The sequence below is a fragment of the Herpailurus yagouaroundi genome, unplaced genomic scaffold (assembly GCF_014898765.1).
Source record: "Herpailurus yagouaroundi ecotype Mexico unplaced genomic scaffold, PumYag 185, whole genome shotgun sequence".
Lineage (NCBI taxonomy): Eukaryota > Metazoa > Chordata > Mammalia > Carnivora > Felidae > Herpailurus > Herpailurus yagouaroundi.
In genome coordinates this window covers 21,191,806-21,212,937 of record NW_024412416.1, presented here as the reverse complement: position 1 = coordinate 21,212,937, position 21,132 = coordinate 21,191,806, and the positions used below count along the sequence as shown (strand labels likewise).

At 47.8% G+C, this 21,132-nt stretch overlaps 1 protein-coding gene across 5 annotated transcripts in view; it reads left to right on the top strand.

The window, feature by feature from the left end:
* Positions 1-21,132, top strand: part of APBA2 (amyloid beta precursor protein binding family A member 2) — a 273,496-nt gene that overhangs the window by 131,731 nt on the left and 120,633 nt on the right. For 4 of the 5 annotated variants that reach the window (XM_040493824.1, XM_040493825.1, XM_040493828.1 and 1 more), the window contains one exon: positions 16,295-16,348. The exons of the other annotated variant lie outside the window; for it this stretch is intronic. The gene's annotated coding sequence lies outside the window, so the exon portion shown is untranslated. The remainder of the gene's footprint in view (positions 1-16,294; positions 16,349-21,132) is intronic. 5 annotated transcript variants of the gene reach the window in all.

Genomic DNA, 21,132 nt, shown 5'->3' with positions numbered 1-21,132 from the left:
TGTCGCTTACCCAGCTTATCTTTGCCTTGCTGCAGAGTGGGAGTTGTAAGCATCATTCACCCTCACCATCACAGAGAGCAAGAAGATACCTGTGGCCACCGTTATTCAGGGTGGCCTACCATTCTGAGCTCTGGAGTTTTCTGAAACACAGCTGAGTGTTGTGAACTGTTGGGAAGGGGATGCCACCCAAAGTTCATGGGGCCAGGGACAGCTACAGGGCTTCCTACACCCTCTGGGCACATGGTACACCCTGGAAGGGTGCTTGGAGTATTTTAATGATGGGAAGTCCAGCTGTTGGGCCATGAAGCCCATTCTGAGCCCACACAGTGAGCCATGACTGCTAATGTTCTGTAACATTCTAAGATTCTTTCTTCCCACCTTCCTTTAAATCATGAAAGCTATTTGGCAGCTTGTGAGATGTAACAGCATCAACTGTGAGGATCTTTGTGGTCTGGATGTGAGGTTCGTGTGCCTTTGTGATAACCAGCAGGTCTGTCCTGTGGAATGGAGCAGCATGTGGTGTCCTTTTCTACAACCTGAAATGTAGCAGGCGGTTGAGAGGTTTCTGCTCCCACTGGGAGTTTGGGATACATCTTCCCAAACACTTGAACTGCTTAATGGTGCAAAGCATTTGATCAGGGCAAAGGCTCCTCACTTGCCAAATCAGGGGATGTTAAGATCTTAAAATCCTGTGGCTCTGACCCCCTCCAGCCACCGTGGCTTCACTGTGCCTGGGGTTGAGCAAGAGCTGCAGTCTGCTCAACTTTCCAGAAATTCGAGAGGAGAGCTCTGAGCGCCTGCCAGGGTGCACTGCCCGTATCTCCCTATCCATACTTCCTGCCTGGCCCTGGGACTTCTGGCCTCTTACTCCTCTAACCCATCCCCTCTCCTCTCCTGATCTCCCCTTAGCTCTTCTTTTGTGGGTCCTGCCTGTGCCCCAGTTTTCCTTTCACTAGCCCTCTTCTGTCATTGGCCATTCTGCTCTGCCCCCCACCCCCTGTCCCTCAGCATCAAGTGGCCCTCCTGAGCCCTGGTCCATTTCTCTCAACGTTGAGAACGTCTAATGGAATTTCCTTTGGGCCTTTGTCTGTTTTGAGTCAGACAGCCCCTACCTGGCCAGGCGTATATCATTTGATTTGCCCGCCAAGTGTTTTTGGCACATGCCCGTGGCAGGGGTTACAGGGCCCTTCAGCTTTGCAGGACCACCGGCCGTTGTCAGGGTAGCATGGCTTCTCTGGGAGTGCAGGGTGGGGAAGTTGGGGGGAACTCTTCTCCTGAGGGGGAGCCCTGTGTTTCTTCTTGTCAAATCCTCCTGATACCCCGTCCCATCTCTGTGGGCAGATGGCTGTGTGGGTCCAGTGTGGGTCCTCACTTGGCGGTCTTGGGCTCACTCCTGCCTTACCATGCGAGCGCTCCCCGGATGTCAGTTCCTGGAGCAAGTCTTGTGTTGGTTGGTCTATCCATTTGTCCATCAAACTCTAGTGGGTGGGCATATGCTGTCTGTGTCAGGAGGGCCAACCCCACCCTCAGTACCTGCTGCCCAGCCCCCACAGCTGTGCCACCTGAGGGTCACACTTGAACAAAAGTGGCTGCTAATAGTGTCAGTGTGTGGGAGGCCTGGGCTGGGCTCAGGTGCTCGCAAAGTGGGGGATGTCTTGGCAGGGCCCACCTTCTCTCCTCAGGGGTGAGATGTTTGCTCTTCATTTTGGGGAGACCACCTTCAGCATCACTTTCCAATGCAGTTAAGAAGGATGGAAAGCGAGTTACCTGTTTGTATCAGAAACAGGACGAGCATCTCCCCAAGGCCTCATCAGGGAAGAGCTGGGACACGGAAGGGGGAGACATACCGTCTCCTTGTGTTACCCACCCCAGGGTTTGGGGGGACTACACACAGCTCTAGCATATGCTACAGAGCTGTGGGAGGAGTGGGTGACAGTCCTGGGTGGCTCAGGAGAGGTGAGGCTAAGGTGGCAGGGTGGGCAGGGATGTGGCCAGGAGTGGGCCAGACTCCAACCAGCCAGTTTGAGCCTGTGGAAAGGCTAGTGAGGTACAAGGGGCAACTGGATGGGGGAGACAGCAGGACGGACACTCTGTGAAGGAGGACAGGCAGACTCAAGAGACTTCAGGGCACAGCTGCCCAAGGTTGCTTATGACTCCTTGTGGGTTTCCAGAACCTTCATCATTGCTGCTTGTGGACTTTTCCTGTGGGGCCATTGTGAAGCAGAAAAGTCTTCTGGAACCTTCCTCCTCCCCTGCATGTGTCCCAAGTGTGGTGGGCTCCTCTCAGTGTAGATGACTGCTCTGTGGAGACCTGGAGGGGCCATGGGCAACTGGGAGCTCCTGCTTCCCTGACGTCACCCGGATCCTGGGCAGAGGCCAGACTTGCGTCTGGTCACCAGGTTTGGGTGAGCAGATGGTGTTCTCTGTGGCACAGTTTCTTGGGAGGGAGGCTCAGTGTAGGGTGAAATGAACCAGGGTTCTCTGACCTTGTAGGCTTGGCTCAGGCTGTGACTCTGAGAAAGTCACCTACCTCTGGATTGTCAGGTCTAAAGCAGACAGGGGTGTTAAGACATGGTTTTGCTAATACTTCCTTGGGCCTTTGCATCAGAAAAAGAAAAAAGAGAGAGTCAGAAAAGAAGATGGAGGAGGAGGAGGTGGAGAGAGAGGGAAAGAAGAAAGGGAAGACAGGAAAGAGAAAGAAAAGGCAAGCCAACACAACCATAGCCAGCCGATCACCAGAGCAGTGCGTATTAATGAGGTCAATTAAGAGAACACTTCTGTCTGAGAGCTGACTTGAGGTTTTCTGTAAGCACAAAAGTGTGAGCCAGGGTCAGAGCTGTCTGAGAGAGGGAGGTGGTACAGAAATGTTAGATATAAATTATGCTATTTATCTTGCATGCTTGGTAGAATCCCACTGACCATTTAGGCCTGCCCTGTTGGTTTTGGAAAAGTAAAAAAGATCTGGTTGAGTTAAATGTAGTTTCTGCTAGATTTGGATTATGTAAGGCTTGACTAGCTGACCTGTCTTCACACTTGTAAAGAATTAAGGATTTTGTGTAAATCACAATGAACACAGCCTAGGATTTTGACACGAGGCAAGACTTACTGCAACATACCTGAGTTTTCATTCTGTTGCTCTGTGGGCTGGGCAAAGTCATGTTACGCCCCGGGGCCTCAGTTTCCTTATCCGTTAAGACACTTGATGTAACAGAAAACCCATCTCATGGTAACATAAACTTTTGTTGTGTAATTGGAAAGTCTGGACGCATGGTTTTAGGCAAGGCTTGATCTAGCAGCTTGACCTTGGTATCATGGGTCCAGTTTCCTTCTCTCAGCCCTCTCTTCTTTTACATCAGCTTCATCCCAAGGCTGGTGTAGTAAGAATATTCTGATTGTGTCTATTTCTGCTTTGACAATAGAGGACTTATATTAGGTTCCCATAGTACTCCTGTCTTATTTACAGACTAGCCTTTGGAAAATAAATTGATAAGGTGGGACCAAAACAAAACAGCAAATTACTATGATAAAGTGAGAATATCAAGAGGTGTTTGACAACCACCACCATCTGAAGGACACTTTGCTGATGTATTGAGAGCAAGCTTTCTCACCAGGCTGCCTGGGAACATTGCATGCCCACCTGTAGGGCCAGCATCCAGTCTACTCCATAGAAGCACAATTAGAGACCTCAGTAATTGATCAGCCTTGATGATGAGTCCAGGTTGTAGTGTTCTTTAGGTAAGAATGAAAATGATAATGAAAGACATCATTAAACCAAAGGCAGCCTTGCATGTGGGTTAAAGTCCTGGCACCTAAAGAGCATGTTTATCAGGGTCGGGGAGAAGTTCATGAAACTGAAGTCATTGCCCATTGCCTACTCGTGTCCTCACTCTGCAAGCTGGTTGTGGGATTCCCTTGTACAGACCCTGTAGTGACCACACTGTTCCCGTCTTTTGGTGGGCTTGGATTACCTGCCAGAAGTCTGAGGTTTGGTAGAACATGTCTGCAGACAGCTCCAGCCCAGCCCCCATCTCCCTGTGTGTTTTGCTCAGCTGTTGTGTGGGGAGGGAGATGCAGGATGATCCTTGCTTGAGTAGAGCCCTATTTTGAAATTGAAATTCATTTCTTTGCATTTGTTTTCTAGATGAGAGGCTGGTTGTTGGTGGTGTATGTGTGGTGAGTCATTGGTTTTAGTGTTGACATTGCTAAGGATCCTGTTCTGATGTGCAGTTTGGGGGCCAGTTTTGTTTCCTTTCAGCTTCTGCTGATATATTATTTTCTAGAATCTCTTCTAGCATACTTAAAAACCCAGACTCGACTTTAACTTTTCTCATAGAGGCTGCTGTGGGGTGTGGAAGCCTCCGGGGTATGTGGTACAGAGAACAGGTGACCTCCATGAGGACTCAGTCCTCACCAGTAGCATGTGAGGGAGCAACCCAGGGTGGGTTGGAGGGGCCTGGTCTGGGGACAGCTCTGAGGCAGCTGAGCTCCTTCACCCACGAGGTGGAAGACCTCTCTCCAGTGCCACCACAACAGAATCATGTCTTTTGGGAAACCCATGACTGGGGAGGGATGTGCACAAGGGGGTTTCAGAGTAGTAATGTGGGACTCTGTGACCCAGAGCACCCAGGCCACTCTGCAGCCTCTACCCCTGGGCCAGGGTCCTGCTGAGGTATAAGGGGTCCTGGGAGCCCCTGATCTGCCCCAGGAACTTGCCTCTCTCTGAGTTACTGAGGTTTCTCTCTGAAAGATGCCACATCCTGGGAGAGCACCCCTACTTTCATGCTCTGCTGTGAGGCATGCTGCCAGCTCATTACAGAAGGGCCGCCAAGGGCTGCAGAGGACGCATAGGTGGGGGTTCTGGAACCTTTCCTATGTACCAGGTGCTGTGCTGGGTGCCGTGAAGGCAGACTTGGGTCTGGGGTCCTCCCTCTGAGGGGCTCACAGTGGGTGGTAAACACGTACCTAATACATTCCTTCTGGGGGCACTGGGGGATGGGTGAGAGAGGGAGTGGGGCTGGCTCCAGGGCAGCAGGGCTCCAATGGCTTTATAACAAGAGCCAGCATGAATTTCTCACTGAGTACCTGCTGGCACCTCCTGTAAGCCACACAGCAATCCCACCATGCAGGTTTATAGGCAATTCTTATTATCCCCATTTCATGGCCGAGGACACTGAGGCTTAAGATTACAGAGCTACTGAGTCCTGCTCCAGCACGCACCCCCGGGCCCCGAGTTGGCCTCTGTCTTGATTTCCTCCCAGGGAGGGCTGCTTTCTGTCCTGAAGGCTGAGGAGGGACTGAGGGAGCTTTATGATCCTATGAGGCCTTCTCTGTTTCTCATGTGGCCTCTGAGGCTCAGAGCAGTGGGAGGGACACACTGTGGTCACAGCTCGTAAGCAGAGGCAGGATCTGAAGTTGGGCCTCAGACTCAGAAGCCTGGCCATCTCACTGTCCCCTGCCATCTCTGGGGCGTGGAAGAACAGCCTGGGATGCTGCGTAGCTCGGTGCTCTGATACCTCTTTAGTGGGGTTGAGGGCCGAGCTTGAGGTGGCTGTGGCAGGGAAACCTGGGGGGTATCACGCCATGTGGGCTCCTGTCTGAGCCAGGCCTTAACTGGCTGGGGAAAGAGGGAGGCCCTGGGGTGTCCTGGTCCTGAGTGGCCGAGCCTGGCCTGTCCAGTCTGCCTGCCCTGCAAGGTGACAGCTGACACACGGGGGCATCTGCCTGTCCTACACCATCTCTGATGGTTTCACCGGCGCCTCCAACACCACACACGTTTCCCTCGCTCCTTCCAGTTCTCACCACGTCGTCTCCCTCCCTTTGTCCACAAGGGCCAGGCAGAGAGTGGTGAGTATTGAGCACAAGCGCAGCAGACCCAGATTCCCAGTGGCCATTTTCCCAACAAGTCAAGGTCGAAAGGAGAGCGCTACGCCCTTCTGTCATCTTGACAGTGGTTTTTGTTGTTGTTGTTGCTTTTTTTAAGAAGGAAAGCAAGCGTGGAATATATATTAAGCATTATTGTTGCTTCAGCTGTCACTTCATAGCAAGAAAAGTGGTTGTTTCAATTAAAATGGATTTTGGACAGACTTCTTTGAATGAGTAAATTGCAGAAAACAGCACAAGTTGTGAGATGGGGGATTTAGGCTCTTAAAGAGGATTGAAAATAAGTGGTCTGAAGTACTTATGGTGGTTCCTGGGGATTGATATGCTTTGGTTCTGCCAGATGTAACTGGTTCTGACTGCTTTTACTGGTTCAGTTGACTCTGACCAGCCCAACTGCTTGTAAGGAATGCACGTTTGTTTTTTCTGGAAGCTGAAGTCAGAGAGAGGAAGACAGATACAGAGAGACGTGATGGGGCCCAGATCCTGGCTTCTGGGCAATCCTGCCCTTATCTGGTGGCATCAAGACCTGGGAGGAGCAGTTGAGGAGGTGGACCACCTTGGGTGTTGCTCCCACATCCCCCTTATCCCTGCTGGCCTGCCTCTCAGGCTCAGGCATATTTTTAAAAATTATTTAAAAAATTTTTCTTTTTAATGTTCATTCATTTCTGAGAGACAGAGAGAGAGAGAGAGAGAGAGAGAGAGCGCGAGGGGCCAGAGAGAGGGAGACACAGAATCTGAAGCAGGCTCCAGGCTCTGAGCTGTCAGCACAGAGCCTGACACAGGGCTTGAACCCACAAACCGTGAGATCATGACCTGAGCTAAAGTTGGGTGCCTAACCCAGGCCTGAGCCACCCAAGGGCCCCAGGGCATATTCTCCCTTAGCCTAAAAAGACTCCCTATTTTTTTTTTTAATTTTTTTTTCAACGTTTATTTATTTTTGGGACAGAGAGAGACAGAGCATGAACGGGGGAGGGGCAGAGAGAGAGGGAGACACAGAATCGGAAACAGGCTCCAGGCTCTGAGCCATCAGCCCAGAGCCCGACGCGGGGCTCGAACTCACGGACTGCGAGATCGTGACCTGGCTGAAGTCGGACACTTAACCGACTGCGCCACCCAGGCGCCCCAAGACTCCCTATTTTAATGTGAATAGAGCAAATCCTGCCTCCTCTCCCCACCTCTGACAACGTCCCATGACTTTCCACCTTAGATGGCACTTTTCTATGTTCCTTATGCTCCTGAGGAGAGAAGCTATTCCTTGGTCACCCAGGAGGGTGATGTGCCTTCCTATCATCTTCCCTGTCTTTTACCATCCACTGTTTCTGCCTGTTAGCCAGTGTTGACCTAACTCAGCAATTTTGGATTAAATTTTCATTATAAAATATCTGACATACAGAAAGGTAAAAAGAATTATGTACCTGAACACCTGTGTATCCACAACCCAGTTAAAGTAAGGAATATTGTTATATTGGTTGTACTTCTGTGTAACCAATTATGCCAAAACTTACAGCGTAAAACAGTGAGCATTTGATACTTCACACATAGAGTCCATCTGGGAGCAGTGTGGCTGGATGATTCTGTCTCAGGGTCAAGGTGTGGGCCAGGGCCATAGTCATCTTGAGGTATGAGATGACTTTTTTTTTTATTTTATTTAAATTTTTTTTAATGTTTATTTATTTTTGAGGGGTGAGGGACAGAGGGAGAGGGAGACACAGAATCCAAAGCAGGCTCCAGGCCCTGAGCTGTTGGCACAGAGCCCAGTGTGGGGCTCGAACTCACAAACCATGAGATCACGACCTGAGCTGAAGTCGGAAGCTTAACTGACTGAGCCACCCAGGTGCTCGTGGAGGATCCACTTTTGAGATTACTTCACATGGCTGTGGGCGGGAGGCTTCTGTTCTTTTCCATGGGGTCTCTCCACAGTGCTCTCTCGCAACATGGCGGGCAGCTTGCCTCAGAGCAAGTGATCCAAGAGTCTTGAGAACCCTGCTGTGCCTTTATGACCTAGACTCCTTAGCCACACATCATCATCTCTGCCTTGTTCTGTTCTCTAGACCCAAGTTATTAAGCCCGGTCCACACTCAAAGAGAGGGGAATTAGGCTCCACCTTTTGAAGGGAGTGAAAAAGAGTTAGTGGACATACTTTAAACTGTCATAATTACCAGTATACCTGGAGGCCCTTCCTGATTGCATTTCTTTGTCTCCCATGCAGAGGTATTAGAGTTATTAGAGTTTTGGTGCATGTTTTATCTTACTGCATTAGTCAGTGTCACTATGCCAATTCTTTTTGCATGTTTTTAAGCATTGTGTAAATCATATCAAATTGTGTGCGTGTGTGTGTGTGTGTGTGTGTGTGTGTGTTTGTAGCTTGCCCTTTTTTTTTTTTTTGCCTCATATTATATCTGTGAGTTTCATCCACGTGAAAATGTAGCTGGACCTTATCCCTTTTCACTGCTGTGTGGCATTTCATTGTAGGAACATAATACACTCTATTCTTTCTCCATTGGTGGATGTTCAGATGGTTTCCAGTTTCTTGCTGCTGCAAACAAGGCTGCTAGGAATACTCATGTGTGTGTCTCTATGTGGCCATGAGCTGGATTTGTCTAGAATATGTAGCAAGGATTGGAATTGCCACAGGATAGAACGTATGAATCTTTACATTTTCTGGAAGTGGCCACGTTGTTTTCCCAAGTGGGCCTACTAATGAATGTTCCCACCAGTGGTGTGTGGGCTCCCCTTCCCCTCGTCCTTGATACCTCTTGGTATTATCAGATGTTTTTTAAATTTTTGTCAGTCTGATGGGTGAAAGTGGCCTCTGCAGGGGGTCTTAATTTGCATTTCTCTGGGGCGCCTGGGTGGCGCAGTCGGTTAAGCGTCCGACTTCAGCCAGGTCACGATCTCGCGCTCTGTGAGTTCGAGCCCCGCGTCGGGCTCTGGGCTGATGGCTCAGAGCCTGGAGGCTGTTTCCGATTCTGTGTCTCCCTCTCTCTCTGCCCCTCCCCCGTTCATGCTCTGTCTCTCTCTGTCCCCAAAATAAATAAACGTTGAAAAAAAAAATTAAAAAAAAAATTTGCATTTCTCTGTCTATCAGTGAGGTTGCACCTCTTTTCATGGATTTATTTTCTTATATTGATGTATATTTATTTCATGTATTTTTGATTCTATGAATTACTGGTTCATACCTTTTGTCCCTTTTTTGAATTTTCTTATCCATCATTTCATCCTTCATCTGATTTATGTATTGTAAACATCTTTTCCCATTTCTTCCTACCAACAAAATGTGGGAGCTAAGAGCATGGGTTCTTGGGCCACGCTGCCAGGATGAAGTCCCAATTGCAGAATTTCTTGTGTGGCCTTAGGCACACCACTTAATAACTTTTGTGTGCCTTTTGTGTACAGATGAGTTTTCTCATCTGTAAAATGGGGGTGATTAAAAGATTCACATCTGTGAAACAGTTAGTGCCTATTTCAGTAAGCATGGTATGGGCCAAATAAACCCGGATGTGCCCTGCATGGTCATGCCAGACCACGTACATGCATCATCACCTTGCCCAGAGCTTTCTCAAGCACTGTGTCCTCATTTGATAAGATTGGCAGGCAGTGCTTCTCTCTGGCTCTCAGCCATCTGGATGACCCTCCCTTCAGCATCCCTGAGCTGCTTGAATAGAACACGAAATCCCAGCCTCCCTCCAGGGGACGTGGGGGAATTGGAAGGCAGCAGACTCCTTGCAGCAAAAATAGAAGCCTCATTTGCCTAGGAGAGAATAATAATGAGGAGAGCCCGGCAGATGCAGGCTTGGAAGGCGCCTCTGAACCCTCCCCTGCATCTCTTGGGTCTGTGCAGACCTGCCTGAACCCTCCCTGCCAGCCCTCCCTTTGCCCTTCACCCTTGTCTCTTATGGCACCACTTTTGGCTGTCACATGGACAGCCTTGGCACTGCGTTCTGGTTTTCATACCTCAGTGTTGCACTTTTCTCTCATTCCACAAAGCCAGACAAGAACTCCAAACACAGGACTCTGTTTAATACCAAGAATCATCAGAGAAACAGGTCAGATGTTACAGGGTAAATCTGGGAGCCCTGGGAGCCATGTGTCTGTCCACGGAATGCCATCAGCTGCTCAAGGGCAGATCTATTGAGATTAAAACACGGTTGGATCTGGTCACCTTTAGTTTCAACCCCAACATGAATAAATTAGATCAATACCGATGTAAGGAACTCTCAGGTTTATTTGGTAGAGCCTCAGAGGATTTTACATAAAAGCAAATGTGGGAAAATTAAGTTAGCGATATTGGATGATGGAGCCAGTTTTAGTTTAGAGCAAATTTCTAGTTTTGAAATGGATCGAAATAATCCATGTCTGTACCCCCAACTCTGCTGTTGGGGTGGCCTCACGGGCCCCACAGAGAGGAAACAAATAATCACCTTGAAAGAACAGTCCCTATTGTGGAAACTAATCACGTATAGAGAGTCTCTGTGTTGGAATCGAGCAGGGAATGAGGATCTTCCCAAACCAAGGAATCTGGTGGTAGAATGTGGCTCATTCTCCGTGGCCTGTCACCTCCAGACTGAAAGATAAGCTTACATGAATGGAGAGTTTTGGCCATTTCATTGGCAGCAATTTGTAGGTGACTCCTAATAATTAATTCTTTTTAATAGCATTTTTAGAAGCCACCTTCTCAGATGAAACCATTGTTGTTTAAAACTTCAAGACCTTTGGGGCGCCTGGGTGGTGCAGTCGGTTAAGCGTCCGACTTCAGCCAGGTCACGATCTCGCGGTCCGTGAGTTCGAGCCCCGCGTCGGGCTCTGGGCTGATGGCTCAGAGCCTGGAGCCTGTTTCCGATTCTGTGTCTCCCTCTCTCTCTGCCCCTCCCCCGTTCATGCTCTGTCTCTCTCTGTCCCAAAAATAAATAAACGTTGAAAAAAAAATTAAAAAAGAAAAATAAAACTTCAAGACCTTTGAAGACAGAGTTTTAAATCCAGTTTGTTCCCAAAACATTTGCTCAAACAAGAATCCCAAGGTTTGAGCTCTTTATTCTAAAGATGCAGCTTCCTGCCCAGGAGAAAAATAATACATGCTGGTGTTTATAAATGGAGTTAGTCGCATTTGAAGACTTTACCTTGCAGCTAGTAGGGGGCTCAGTTATTCAGAATTTTGAGATTTTTTATTTGTAAACAGTCTATTCATGTCCACTCAAGCTGGAAAATCCTCCAACCTTACCATCACTGCCCACCCCCCTCCCCTTCCCCAGCCCCCTTCCCACCATAACCTGGGCTACATCCTTTTGTTATCTGGCTCTGAGGACCTGGAGCCCCTCTCTGAGCCCAGCTCCTGTTTTCTCACTGTAATTGGTCTGGGGCCAGTACTTGAAATGGTTCCTTAGGGACCTCTTACTTTCCCTTGGAAGGACTCTGCTGTGCCCAACTGAGCGTTGTCCCTGTGTGTCCTTCTCTTCAGGAAGTGGCAGACCCCCTTTGCCCCAGCCTCACATTAAACCTGGGGAGCATCCTCACCCCCACAAAGTCCTATCCTGTGGTTCCAGCCATACCTGTGGGAATGCTGGGCTGTCTCATGCCGCATCCCCCTCAGGGCAGCTTGGGGGAGCTACAGTCCCAGGTCCCAGGAGGCCTCCTCACTCAGCAGCTTATCTGCCAGATGCTGACCTCTGCCAGCTGCCTGTTCTGCTCTGTGAGACAGCCCAGTGCAGATGAGCCCCATGGTCACCTGGGCTGGCCCATGAAGGCCACGTGCTCTCTGTTATGCAGAGGTGTTGACAGTCCCATAGAATACCTGGCTTTGCAGCCACTGGGCTGATACTAGAAAGAGCTACACTCAAGCTGGCTACAGTGTGCAGCTGGTGCACTCTGCCTGTGATACACCCTGACCCTTCCCCTATTATTCTGGCCACTGTGCTCTGTGCAGACCCTTCCCAGCCCTCTCCCAGGTCCTCTGCTCACTGTGACCACAGTCTTCCATCAGCATGTATTTTGTTGAATCTGGGTTATTATTGCTCATCAAATTCTACTTGTTCTACAACCCAACCCCAACATACCATAAGATCCCCAAACCTGCGTACCCAGGGCCCAGCCTCTTGCAAAGCGCTGGGTTGCCTCTTTGGTTCAAGGAACTGTAGGTGTAACTCTCAGGTCTGCTGGAGGAAGAAATGCTACTATGACAGTGGGGTGGTGATACTGCTGTGCAGGTCCCTGGCCAGTTTGTAAGGCTCTAAGATCAGCCTTCCTGCCTCTGTGCTGGACACATCCACCTCTGTCCGCCTCTGAGCCAGGCATCCTCCCAGGACACCTTCCAAGTCTGAGAGTCCACGAAACTGTGAGTGTTGCCTTAACTTTGCCAAGAAAGTGCTTATACAGATTGGTTGTGACACCTGCTTCCCCCAGCACAGCATCGGCCTGTGTGTTCCAGGGCTCACATCTCCTGCTTTGAGTGGATGCTAGCACGTGCTGCTCTATCCAGGCTCATCGAGGTTCTCTTAAGTAGCTTCCTGTCTCGGGCCTCCTCCCCAACCTGAGTCACTAAGGAGCCCTGAGGATGGTTTGTGGATTTGGGGCCTCCCATCGCCTCCCCTGACATAATATCAAAGGCAATCATCAAATTTATGAACCGTCCACTCTAGGCAATATTTAGGATTTCTGTTTACCTCCTGAGTGTCTGAAAACGTGGCATTTCAAAGGCTCTGTTTGATCAGAGATCCAATTGATTGCCAGGAATGTGCATGCCGCATAATAGAGAACCCACAATGGCAGGTTGCAGTGGGCATCCTGGGAGAAAGTTAATTAATCCTGAAACCAAATACCAACTGCCTCAGCAACAGCAGTCATAAGAGAGCCGAGCCTTGTGGTATTTGAAGTCAGGCTGCTGGAGGGCTCTTTATTGGAAGTATTCTCTGTGCCTGAATTCTGCTGTGGATTTAATGCCTCAGGCCAGGGCCTGCCTTTCCTTCTGTACTTGGTTCCAAGGTCTGGGGTCTCTGGACCCTGGAGAATCCAGTTGTCAGCATGCAGACAGAAAGAACTTCATGGCATCTCCCAGGCTCCTGTGGCTTTGTATTTCACATCTCCCCCGGGAAGCTGGAATACATGATAACCTCCCCCTCTCCTACTCCCCCCACCCACCCGAAATAACTTGTGGGTGGGCCAACAACTTGGAAAGTGGAGTGTTTAAATCTTACAGGGAGACCTGTGTACTTCATTGCCACCCTGAGGCTTGCTAAGAAGTAGGAGATGATTCCAAAAATGATTGTGCATTGCCTGAAGAAGAGCAGACTCTCAGATTTCTGTCTAATCACAAACGGCCAAGATGAACAGGGGAAGTAACCTAGCCCTCAATGCCTCCAGAGAGGCTAGAAAAGAGGATGGGATGTGTGTTTGGCCAAACATGGCTGAGAAGAAAAGTGTGGCTGTTCGGAACTTGTAGGTGACCCTTTGTGTTCATTCCAGCTGCTGGAATGGAGCAGGCCCTCCCTGGATGTGCCTGCCCAGGTGAGGGACTCAGAGCCTGCAGGGACCAGCTGACCCCCAAGGACCTTCCCAGCTCTCGGTGCTCGTGACTTTGTTGGTTTTTTTAAGGTAAACTGTCTGTCCAGAGACACAGTTCACCAAAATAACACAACCCTGCTTCAGCCAATGCAGGCAAGGGGCCCTGAGAGGACAGGGAGAGGGCACTGCTGCACGGAAGAGAAAATTCATATTTTTCTTCGGAGAAAATGGAAAGTGGTGCTGGGTCCAAGTGGTAGGTGACCTTGCTATTGAGTTAAAAAGCTGCTGGGGAAATTAGAGAAGACAGACATGAAAAGAATGCTAATGAATAGTGGTGGACCAGAGCCCGGAGCCCTGATTCCTCCACCGTCCACAAGGGGTACTTGTGTGATGCCTATAAATAGACATTTAAAAACCGATTCAAAATTGAATTAAGATGTGGGCCTGTTTCCTCCTATGGAAAAGCATTATGTAAAGTGCAGAGCTCTGCCTTTTTTCCAAGGCAGTTTGGCGATTCTGTGCCTCTGTTGGGAATCTGTGTGTGGAGCATGTGGGGGATGCTCGGGCTACCTATGAATGAGACTCTGTCCTCTTGGGAGACTTGCAGACTGAGGGCAGCAGAGAGAGAGAAAAAGAGCGAGCGAGCGAGTGAGCTGGGGCTCCTTCCTCCAGGTGGAGCAGGGAAGCCCAGCTGAGCCTGAAGGCAGGCTCCAAGTTTCCCTGAGCTGCTTCTGGGCTGGGAAGCTGGACAGCTTCCCAGAAGCTGGCAGAAGCTGGACTTGTGGGCAGAAGGACACTTCCATAGGCCCACAGTGGCTCTGGACAATGCAGGTAGCTGTAGACCTCTGAGAGGGGAGGGGAGGACACCGTGGACATGTGGGGAGAATTCCAGCCTGTGCTAGTAGACCAAGGCTTCTAGGCTCTTCCATGCAGCCCTCTTGATCAAAACTGCTAGAGTGGGGGATTCTGGGAGAGGACCAAGGTCTTTCTCACTGACCTGCTTGAGTTCACAGAGCCAACTTGTAGCAGAGTGCAGAATGGAGGCCCTGTCTTACAACCACCAGTGAAGTGTTCTTGCCTCTGGACATAGCATTTAGTATGTGCTCTGACCCTGAAATCACCTCTTTTTGGAAGTCCTGGGATGGTGGGATTTGGGGGTAAAAAAGGAAATACCGTTTGATGGTAATGTGTTCCCAGGCAGTGTTTTGGGGGCTTTGTTGCGCTTTCCCAGCCACGTTTAAGATCGAATTTACTGTCTACTTTTGCACATGATGAAGCTGAGGCCGACAATGTAAGGGGATTTGAAAGGCGATCGAAGGGGCGCCTGGGTGGCTCCGTCAGTTGAGCATCTGACTCTTGGTTTCTGCTCAGGTCATGGTCTCACACTTCTTGGGATGCAGCCATGCTGTCAGCGCAGAGCCTGCTTGGGATTCTCTCTGCCTTTCTCTCTGTCCCTTCCCTGCTTTCACTCATGCTCTCTCTCTCTCTCTCTGTCAAAAGAAATAAATAAACTTAAAAAAAAAAAGACAGCAGAAAGCACCATACCCTTTGGAAGAATTTGAACAACTGTGTGAATGTCAAGTTCCCTCTGAGCAGAGACCAGCAGATTACAGATATACAAATGGCTTGGCCAAAAGGGAGGTACCTGCGGCCTTCTAAGGGATAGCTAGTCATTTTTAAAAATGTCTGAACTAGAGGCATCTGCAGTGGGCCAGTTTGGGGTGGTAGGGAACTCCCCCAAATTCCCTAATTAAAACCCACTCCTAGAAATGTCTGTCTAGGGAAATGAGAATGACTGTCAGTTTTCATTAAAAAAGTGTCAACCCTGGTTCCAGGTTAGACCTTGGTGATAAAGTAGAAGCCAGTGTCTGCCTGTGCCAATAGCAAGACCATATTACCTTTCCCCCTAAGAATGATGTCATCCCCTGTGACTTCAGGACCAGACTGAAGGTGAACTGTCCAGCCAGCACAGCTATTCATGAAATGCTATGCTCTTAGACCTTCTGTTCCCAGCAGACAAGGACCTGGGGAAGAGGCTGCCATTGCTTTGGTTTTGAAAGGAGCAAAGATGTTCCTTTATAACGCATTCTGTCTTTAGCCAAATTGGAGGGAGAAGAGGAATTAAAAAAAAAAATTAATTCCAGTATGGTTAACATACAGTATTGGGAAAAGAGGAATTTTGATTTGATATATAAGACCAATAAATCCCCCTCCTTTTGCACCATCCTGGGCTTCCAGCTTCTCTGGGTTGTCTGCTGCCCCTACCTTGAATTCCTGATCTAACCCAGGGCCTTGCCTTGAGCCCTTGAACCTATTAGACTTTCTCTTCAGCTTTCATTTGCAAAGCTGTCTCTCTGTCCAAGAGGAGTGTGAAACCTGATGGCCTGTTTTCTGTTCTCTTTTTGACACCCCGTTGCCCATGAGGAGGGGTGGGCTGTGAATCTGGGCAGAGGAAATAAGCAGTGGCCCACTTTCCTTTCTCTTTCTTTTAATCTGTCTTCATCTCCCCAGCCCCCACAGGCACACCTACCTCCCTCTGAAAGTGTCCCAGAATACCGGTTCTGCACACTAGTGGGGTCAAGCTTTGTTGTGGGGAAATGCATATTCATGAGGGCTTTGAGGAGCTTCATTAAAATGCAGAGGCCTCTTCTTCCAGAGTGATACACAAGCCATTGCTTTATTTGCCCAACATGATGTTCTTAAGGCAATAATTATGTGAGGAATGGCTAAAGAAACATTTTAATTATTTGTTTCTGGTCATTTGTGATGGTCTCATTAGAATGAGAACCGGTTCACTTTTACAGGTAATTCAAAACCTCTCACTTGTTCAGATGTCTATACTTGCAGGAGCGCTATGTGATCACCCGTATCTTTTCTGAAACCCAAGTAATTTCCTCTATTTCCTTCTGTTTTATTCCAGAAAGATTTCATCACCAGGAGGTTTGGGGGGACATTACCAACCCACTTGTTTTCGGTAAGAAATATGAGGTCGCCTTGCATGGAGTGCGGTTTTGCTTCTGACATGTGTGAAATGGAATTATTTTCCTCGAGGGATGCCACACTTCAGGTGGATCTGGGCATCTGCCACGGTTCTTCATTTCCTGGGATGCTGGGATGTGTAATTCAGTGCGAGCCTCCACACAGGGAGTCTGAGGCTGGGGCTTGATTCACAGCCAAGGAGCCCGTGAGCACTGGGCTCACTGCAGAGTGCTTATATTGCCTAGAATGGACGTCTTTCCCTATCACCCCTGAGACAGCAGTATCACAACCCCCCCCCCATCCCCTCCTCACTATACTAGTGCTTCTGAAAACTGTAGTCCAAACCAGCTTCAGTCATTTATTTGTGAAACTCTTATCTAGATTCCTATTTATATCAAAAATCAATGTATATCACCAACAATAAACGCCATTTGCAACCTTTCACTATCAAACTTGGGTGACATTGTGTCTAATTAGAAGTGCACCACTGTGAAATATCAGGATGCCGAGAGGAAGACTCTAACTTTGATCCGAAAGAGCCCTCCTAATCTTCTCAGGGATGAGGGATGGCTCCGTGTTGCTATTGCCCTGTGGGTGAAGCTATTCTGCGGCCCTGATCCCCCTGACCCATGGTCAGCCCTTGGCTTGATCTTGCCCCATAGGACCTGTAGCAGCAGATTTGCATAGGTCTTTGTAGCCCCAGTGCCAGCTGGCTGCCTGGTAGAGGGGACACTTGTAGGAGATTTGTTCTGACTAAAGATGAGTAGGTGTTCTTTTTCCTGGACCAAAGATACCCTAGTGGCTGGGTTGTGGAGAAGCTGGCGTATGGGTTGGGGTATGTTTGGAGAGCAGGGTGGAAAGGAGACTGTTGTTGGAGGTTAGGCAGCTGGGGACCAGGAATTGTCTCTGTGTCTTGATGCCAGAGCAGGTCTGAGCTTCTGATGGATTCCGTGGGTTCTTATGCATCCATGGGCTTGGATAGGGCAGCACTGGTCAGCAGTCCAGAGTGTCATATGGAGGGAAGTAGTGGCTTGGGGACTTCCAAATGAGAGAAGTAATTTGGGATTTCCCAGTGGGGAAGTTCTGTGCCAATCTGAGGATAAAGACGAAGATCAGAGGGGGCAGAGTTGGGATACCAGAGCCTCAAGACCGGGTCCCAAACCACCGTTTTGCCTCTGGGGCAGTAGGAAGACACAAGGCCTGCTGTTTGGAGCTACCGAAAGAGCCTTCTTTTGTAAGTCAAGGCAGCTGCCTTTATTTTACTTGCTAATCCAGCCTCTATCCTACATTAGGTAACTCCCCATAAGCACTGTGCCGTTCATGGGCAGGAATTCACCTCACATTGTATTGGGGATTTTTCTTGTCATGCATGTCCTGGCTGGATTGTGTGGTCACTTTGGGGGTAGGGAGGGTGGCACATTCATAAGGCATTTGAGAGTTAGAATAATCAGCCCCTCTCCAAGGAAGTAGATGGGGAAATGTTGCAGGAACTGCATGACTTGTAACGCATTTGGGTATAAGAATAAATGAGTATTTTTCTAACTTTTCATTAATTGTCAGTCTTTAATGTTTATGAATTTACTTCTATGCTCTCAACGAGGCCTTTTCGATCTCGTTTGCTTTTTTAAAAAATGTTTATTTGTTTTATTTTGAGAGAGGGAGGGAGGGAGGGAGGGAGAGAGAGAGAGAGAGAGAGAGAGAGAGAGAGAATGTGAGCAGGGGAGGGGTAGAGAGAGGGAGGGAGAGAGAGGAAATCCTAAGCAGGCCCTGCCAGTAGCACAGAGTCTGATGAAGGGCTCGAACAAATGAACCACAAGATCATGACCTGATCCAAAATCAAGAGTCAGATGCTTAACTGACTAAGCCACCCAGGCACCCCCTGTTTGATTTTCTGTTTAGACTCATTTTTTTGGTTATTTATTTATTTTTGAGAGAGAGGGAGGGGGAGAGAGAACGAGCAGGGGAGGGACAGAGAGAGGAGAGAATCCCAAGCAGGCTCCACACTGCCAGCACAGAGCCAGACGCAGGGCTCAAACCCACAAACCGTCAGATCATGACCTGAGCCCAAATCAAGAGTCAGCCCAAATCAAGAGTCAGATGCTTAACTGACTGAGCCATCCCATATAGTAGATTTCTCAGCTACCCTTAGCTGTGAAAATACTGAAGAATTTTAGGGGATACTGGGAAGGGAGGAGATTTTTTTGCAATTGGCAGCAAAGGTAGCTTGTGAAGAGAGATGTTCTTATGGGGAATGGGTCTCACAAATTGTGGTGACATTCGATCTTCTGGGAGCCCAGGGTCAGCCAGCCAGTGCAGTCCATCCAGCCTCTCAGAACTGTCCAGCGTGAAATTGGCGTCTTGAAGTTTTATCTAAATGAAACTGGGGCTGTCGTTGCTTTTTGATGGAACCGCAGGGCAATTCTGTTTGTGCCTCTAAGGTATAAGGTATTTTTTTCTTTTGAGCCCAAAAAAGACCTAGTGGGATTTTTACGTATCCTGAAAGACTATTAGAGTATCAAAGTCAGCTGCAATAGACAAGACGTCTCGGTCTCTTTCCGATTGTGCTCGCTCATCTGCAGTGTAATGGGACTGCCATTTAAGTGAATACACTCGTCATGATTCTCTGCAGCTTCCCTGCAGAAAAGCATATTTCTTCTGTGAGAGAAAAGTGGCAATGAGATGGATATTTTTAAATGTCAATTATTGCTGGAATGAATCTCTGTGAGGAGAGCTACAGAGAGAAGAGACTGGGGTTTATTTATTTTTCTACTGCAAATGAACCACTCTGTAGCATCAGAATACTAATACCCAGAGTCTATGCCTGACATCTCCTTCTAAAATAATTTGGTGAATATGCTTCCGCTTATGGTAAAAGTTGGGGGCTGTGTTCCATTTTTTTTCCCCTGGGGGGGATTAAATCCTAGGCCTCAGTATTCTAGGATATCAATCCTACGGGCTGTTGATCTCTATAGTGTTTGGATTGTAATTACAGTTGACCCTTGAACAACATGGGTTAGGGATGCTGACCCTCATATAGTTGAAAATCTGCATATAACTCTTGACTCCCCAGAAACAACCACTAATCACCTATTGTTGATTGAAAGTCTTACCGGTAACTTAAACATTCAATTAACACGTACGTAAAACTTTTTTATGTTGTATGTATTATATACTGTATTCTTATAATAAGCTAGATAAAAGAAAATGTGAAGAAAATCATGAGAGAAAGTACACTTACAGTACTGTCGTATTTATGAAAAAAATAATCTGCCTAAAAGTAGAACTGTGCAGTTCAAACTCATGTTGTTCAAGGACCAATTGTATATAAATTTAGTCATTTCCTGAAGGAATGGTGGAAAGATTAATAAGGTGTGTTTAAATCATGGGCAGTCTCAGAAAATATGTTAAGTTAGAAGATGTTGCATTCGCAAACATTTTTACGATTTTTGGTAATGTCAGCATGCTCTTGCCCAAGTGTAAACACATAAAATGCTGTGTAAAAGCTGACCAAGAATTGTTTTAAAATACAAGATCCAGGGGGGAGCCTGGATGGCTCAATCGATTAAGCATCTGACTCTTGATCTTGGCTTATATCATGATCTTATTGTTTGTGGGTTCGAGCCCTGCATCAGGTACTGCACTGACAGTGCAGAGCCTACTTGGGATTCTCTCCCTCTCTCTCTCTCTGCCCCTCTCCTGCTTGTGCTTGCTCGCTTGCTGTGTCTTTCTCTTAAATAAATAAATACACATTAAAAAAAATTATAAGATCCAAAGAAAGGCAGTGAAATTCCCAACTACTAGACATTAAAAGAAAACACAAAACTGGAATGTTAAGGGGAAGCTGGCATAAAGGTGGGGCAGTGAGGTTCCTGATAGAAGGTTGCAATTAAGATTGTGTGATATTTGTGGGATGAGTGGGACCGGATGGTGAGCCTAATAACAAACTCTCACATGTACAGGAACACAGGAGGTGGCAGAGATATATTATTGACAAGGTGGGAAGTGATGCAGGACAACTGGTTGTCCACATGGGAGAAGCTAAAATGGTATCCCTACCTCACAGCATACACACAAATAAATGCCAGTAGAATTAATGACTATAAAGGACAAGATGTTAAATTGTATACAAGAGAGTTTTTTATATGTCCCTGAGGTAGGAACAGGTAAGACATACACACAGGCACAGAAAAGATCAGTTAATTAAACAGCAATGTTAGCAGCTTCTTTAAGAGCAGGGACACCATATAAAGGTTTAGGGGGGCCTGGGTGGCTCAGTCAGTTGAGTGTCTGACTTTGGCTCAGGTCATGATCTTGTGGTTTGTGGGTTTGAGCCCTGTATTGAGCTCTGTGCTGACAGCTCGGAGCCTGAAGCCTGCTTCGGATTCTGTTTCTCCCTCTCTCTCTCTGCCCCTCACCTGCTCTTTGTCTGTCTGTCTGTCTCTCTCAAGAATACAAAACATTAAATTTTTTTTTAAAGGCTTAAAACAAACTATCACCTGGAATAAATATCTGAGATGTATTTACTGTAAGGGATTAGCATTCTGTCTGTATAATAAGGAACTCTTCCAAATCAATTAGAAAAAGACAATGTAATTGAAAAAAAATGAGCAACTGATATGAAGAAGAAGGAGGTGGGATGATAACGTTGGGGATGCCTAAATGGTGTGTTCATGGATGTTTGTCACGTTACTCTGTCCACTCACTTTTGTGTATTTGAGAAAGTTGATAAAAGAATAGGTTCTAGTGCACAACTCACTGTAGACCCACACAAACCTCTCT